This window comes from Eptesicus fuscus, chromosome 7 (assembly GCF_027574615.1).
Source record: "Eptesicus fuscus isolate TK198812 chromosome 7, DD_ASM_mEF_20220401, whole genome shotgun sequence".
Classification (NCBI taxonomy): domain Eukaryota; kingdom Metazoa; phylum Chordata; class Mammalia; order Chiroptera; family Vespertilionidae; genus Eptesicus; species Eptesicus fuscus.
The window spans coordinates 52,097,663-52,103,413 of NC_072479.1; the positions used below are offsets into that span (position 1 = coordinate 52,097,663).

Genomic DNA, 5,751 nt, shown 5'->3' on the forward strand with positions numbered 1-5,751 from the left:
AATGTGCATATGGAGCTAGAGACAGAAAAGCTGATCACAGTCATTAGGCAACAAACCTGAAGACAAGAGCCCCATGCTAAGTGTGGCAGTGTGGAAGGACAGAAGGAGCTGGAACTCTGATGCACTGTGGGGATGCTTCCCAGTCCTGGACTGTCCACCTTTGGACTTCTTGTTATGAGAAAAATAAATAGCCCTGGCCAGTGTGGCTCAGTGGACAGAGCGTCGGCCTGAGGACTCAAGGGTCCCAGGTTCAATTCCAGTCAGGGACATGTATCTTGGTTGCAGGCACATGCCCAGTAGGGAGTGCGCAGGAGGCAGCTGATCGATGTTTCTCTCTCATTGATGTTTCTAACTCTCTATCCCTCTCCCTTCCTCTCTGTAAAAAGTCAATAAAATTTTTAAAAAAAATAAAATAAAAATAAACAAATCCCTGTTTGGTTAAGGCACTGTGGTCAGATTTTTCTATTTTTCTATTACTTGTAGCCAAATGCATTCCTACCAGACACATTGTTCTCCTTTTACCCCATGGAATTTCGACTAGACTGTTATTTTCACATCCTAATGGTCAAAGCTCAGTGTCTTACTTTCACACTTTTTGGCTTTTTAATTTTTAGCTAGAAACACATGCTAATATTTGACCTGCAAAACCAAGTCCCTTCATCTTTTGGGTAAAGCATAATAATGATTAAATAAAATAATATTTAAGGATGAATACTTCAATAATATACCTAGCTTAAACCAAGGGAACATGACGTAACAAAAAAAGAAAATTATTTTATCTCAGAAGATCTAGGTTTGAGACCTCTCTTCACTACTCACTAGTTGTGTAGCCATGAGCAAGTCACCTAAACCTCTCCAAACTTCAGTTTCCTATCTATTAAATATCGATAAAAATAATGTCTACTCACAGGGTTGTTGTTAACATCCCATGAAACAGTATGAACAATAATGGGTATTGTTATTGGTCATAATAATTATCTAGGACTTATATCTCCATTGAGTAAAAAAAAGCACTTTTAACTAATCTTTTTTCTTAATATATTTCCTTTTTTGGTAATAGCCTCTTCACCATTTCCAGGCAAAAGATAATGTAAAGGTTCTAGAAGTCACTTATCTTGTGCAGGCTCAATTCTAATTAGAGGTAGGCCTGGAGAGCCCCTAAAAGAATTCCACTGGTCCTGGGTTGGATGCTATAATAATACAAGTTCATACCTAGTGAAGCAAAAAAGACCACCATTTTACATATGACCTACAAAACCAAGCACCCAAAACCAACTAAAGCCAGAAAACTGAAATTTTTCTAGTGAGCATATTTTAAATATTCATTAAGGGAAATGTCTTTCACTTTGCATACTGTGGATTTATCTATTCTTCTCCATGCCTTAATAGAGAATGTCTTCTAGGTGATATGAGTGTGTCCCATAATTTTTCAGAAAATATTTTTAAATAATGTGTAAAATTTGTGTTCGCTTTGCTCCTTTCATTTCTCCACTTATAAATATTTAGGAGCTAAGAATTTGAGATATATCTTATAAACTTACAGAAGAAAGTTCCTAAGACCAAGGTACTATCCTGAGGATGCTAAAAAAGCAGTGCATGTTTCTAACCACCTCCCCACAGTGACCACAGCTCTCCTGAGGCTGTCATTGTCATTTCCACAATGCTTAGATCCTGTGATTTTAAAGTGCGTGTATTGTCTGCAATATGCAGCACCACAGTGATGAGAGCTATAAACATTTCCTTGTAGAGTTTAGGCTTTTGTCCCTTCTGTCAAGGTTGGTAAGTGTCACTGTCTTCATTTCCGCCTGCGTTTCATGTGGATCTGGACAGTAACTTCTGTACCAATTTCCATGAATACTCATTGCAACCTTGTTGATCATCAAGCCTGACAAGGTTAAACTTGAGAATGTGTAAGTCTGCTGAAAGCAGACTAGAGAAGTATGGTCAGGGAAATGGCTGGATGGTCCCGAGCATGAAAGAAGGTGATTGTGGCTCTTCTCGAATCCCTGAGCCTGAATCCAGCCCACTCTCCTACTCCCCAGTTCTATCCCTAGGGCACCTAGCCCTAAGCCAAAGGCCAATCTTGTCACATTTTCTGTTAGTTCTCAATAGTCATAGTGCTGTGTACGGGAAAGCAGTTCATTTGGAGTTGGACAGAAAGATTATTTACCAACTTGAACACCTACTTACCTGCTCCAAAATGTTGTTTCTTCAACTATAAAATGTAAAAATACCAACAACATATGGGCACCTTCTCACATTTCTGGGATAGGGAATAGAGGAGTTATTATGGTATGACTTCTCCCAAAAGCAATTTATCAAGAGCCCTAAAAATATCTATATTATTTGACAAGGTAATTTTGCTTTGGGGAATCTATACTGAAGAAATAATCTTTATTGTTGAAAGTATTACATATATGCATATAAGTTTCCTGGTTAATCTCTCCCCACCCTATCCCCTGCTTTCCCTCTGAGATTCATCAATCTGTTCCATGCTTCTCTGTCTTTGGATCTATTTTGTTCATTAGTATATTTTGTTCATTAGATTCCACAGATAAGTGAAATCATGTGATACTTATCTTTCTCTGACTGGCCTATTTCGCTTACCATAATACTCTCCAGGTCCCTCCACGCTATTTCAAAGGGTAAGAGATCCTTCTTTTTTATAGCTGCACTAGAGGCCCAATGCACATAATTAGTGCAAGAGTATGCCTTCCTTCCCCCGGCTGTCGGCACAGGCTTCCCTCTGGCACTCAGGACCCAGGCTTCCCTCCAGCCACCAGCAGGCACTCGGGACTGGGCTTCCCTCGCAGCCCCAGCTTCGTCCGGAAGGATGGAAGGACATCCAGAAGGGTGTCCGGTCTAATTAGCATATTACGCTTTTATTATCTATACTAATAAAAGGGTAATATGCTAATTAGACCAGACATCTTCCAGACGTCCTTCCGGACAAAGCCACAGTGACGGGGGTAAAGGCAGTTAGGGGTGATCAGGCCGGCAGGGGAGGGCAGTTAGGGGTGATCAGGCCTGCAGGGAAGGGCAGTTAGGGGCAATCAGGCCAGCAGGGGAGGGCAGTTAGGGGTGATCAGTCCAGCAAGGGAGCAGTTAGGGGCATCAGGCCAGCAGGCAGAGTGGTTAGGGATGACCAGGCAGGCAGGAGAGCGGTTAGGAGCCAGCGGTCCCGGATTGTGAGAGGGATGTCCGACTGCCAGTTTAAACCCGCAGTTGGCCATTCCCAAGATTGGAGAGGGTGCAGGCCAGGCTGAGGGTCCCCCACCCCATGCATGAATTACGTGCACCGGGCCTCTAGTTATAGGTAGTATTCCAGGCTATCTAATTTTTTATCTACTTCAGTGAAATTGGACCAGGTTAGTGTTGGAGTTTCTAAGGGAGACAGTAGTTTACAAATCTTTCCTTGTCCAACTCTGAACCAACTGAAAAGTAGATGCAGGAGTCAGACAGGAATTTACAAACAGCTTAAAAATTAAAACACAGTTTAAAGCTTAAAGCTCAGTTAGTAAATGTAGCTTGAACCCTACACCAAAATGGGCCACTAAAAACTTATCCCCACTCTTTCCAGCCGGGGCCAAGCTATAGGCATCTCTCGGGACAACTGGCACAAGCGCCGCACGACCAGGGGCAAGAGAAAGTCCTACCACAAGAAGCGAAAATATGAGCAGTGATGCCCGGCTGCCAACCCTAAGATTGGACCCTGCCACATACACACAGTCCGAGGGTGCAGAGGCAAAAAGAAGTATCAAGCCTTGAGGCTGAATGTGGGCAACTTCTCCTGGGGCTCCGAGTGTTGTACACACAACAAGGATTATTGATGTTGTCTACAATGCATCCAACAACGAACTGGTCCACACCAAGACCCTAGTAGAGAACTGCATCGTGCTCGGTGACAGCACACCAGTCCGACAGCGGTACGAGTCCCACTGTGCACTGCCTCTGGGCTGCAAGAAGGGGGCCAAGCTGACTCCTGAAGAGGAAGAGATTTTGAACAAAAAATGATCAAAGAAAATTCAGAAGAAATATGATGGAAGGAAAAAGAATGCCACAATCAGCAGTCTTCCCAAGCAGCAGTTCCAGCAGGGCAAGCTTCTTGCATGCATCGCTTCAAGACCAGGCCAGTGTGGCCGAGCAGGTGGCTATGTGCTCCAGGGCCAGGAGCTGGAGTTCTGTTTGAGGAAGCTCACGGCCCAGAAAGGCAAATAAATCCTCTTCCCTCCTATCTTAGCTCAGGTAGTAAAGGTGTTTATTCTAAAAAAAAATAAATAAATAATAATTAAAATAAATAAAAAACTTATCCTCCTTCCCCTCCCCACATCCCCAACCCTTCAGCCATCTCCAGGTCATGGGACCCACTTGGGAAGCATCAGAGCATACTAACTGAGTTAGAATCCCAGCTTTGCCACTTACTAGCTTATTTTCCATGTGATCCTTGGCAAGTTACTTTTTCTCTCTGTGCCTCAGGCTTCCCATCCATAAAATGGAGGTACTTGTATTTGACTCAGCGTTATCATGAAGTTTGAAATGCTTAGAAGAGAACCTGGCACAAAATAAGCTATGGTATGATTGTGATGGTTATTATTGGATAGACAGGACGGACACTGCTGAGCCAGTGGCATGGGGCGTTGTGGCTAGATTTAAGCCCAGAGAGACAAGTCACAGGTGAGCAGTGACATGAACACATTAATCCTCCCTAATGGGGAAATCTGAGCCAGTGCGTGTTAGACTCTTGCCCCATCATTAGTGAGATTACTCTCTGGGCACATACCTCAGTTGCAGGTTTGTTCCCCAGCCCCCAGTCAGGGCTCCAGCAGGAAGCAACCAATCAATGTGTCTCTCTCATGTTGATCTCTCTCTCTCTCTCTCTCTCTCTCTCTCTCTCTCGCTCTCTCTCTCTCCCCCCTCCCTCCCTCCTTCCCTCCCTCCCTCCCCCAACTCTCTCTAAAAATCAATGGAAAAAATATCCTCAGGTAAGGACAAAAATAAATCACTAATTACTTATTTTTTTAAATGGGCAGAGGACCTGAATAGACACTTCTCCAAAGAGGACATACAAATGGCTAGAGATATATGAAAAAAATGCTCATTGTCACTAATTATTGAAGAGATGCAAATTAAAATAACAATGAGGAACCACTTCACACCTGCCAGAATGGCTACCATCAATAAATCAACAAACAAGTGCTGGTGAGGATGTGGAGAAAAAGGAACCCTCGTGCACTGCTGGTGGGAATGCAGACTGGTGCAGCCACTGTGGGAAACGTATGGAGTTTCCTCAAAAATTAAAAATGGAACTCCCATTTGACCCAGCCATCCCACTTCTAGGAATATATTCTAAGAAACCTGAAACACCAATCAGAAAGAATATATGCACCCCTATGTTCATAGCAACTTTATTTATAATAGCTAAAATAAAAAGTGAAAGAGAAAAATGTATCAAGAAACAGCCCGTGTCCATCAGTAAATGAATGGATTAAAAAAACTGTGTTACATTCACACCATGGATATTATGTAGTGAATACTATGCAGCGGCAAAAAAATAAGGATCTCTTACCCTTTGAGACAGCATGGAGAAACATGGAAAGTGTTATGCTAAGTGAAATAAGCCAGTCAGAGAAAAACAAGTATCACATGATCTCATTCATATGTAGAATCTAATGAACAAAATAAACTGACCAAGAAAATAGATCCAGAGACATTGAAGCATGCAACAGATTGACGTATTTCAGAGGGGAATTG

At 42.6% G+C, this 5,751-nt stretch overlaps 1 pseudogene; it reads left to right on the plus strand.

Moving 5' to 3' along the window:
* The first annotated feature begins 748 nt into the window (after positions 1-748).
* Positions 749-4,233, plus strand: LOC114234166 (40S ribosomal protein S8-like; annotated as a pseudogene).
* The last annotated feature ends 1,518 nt before the right edge of the window (positions 4,234-5,751 follow it).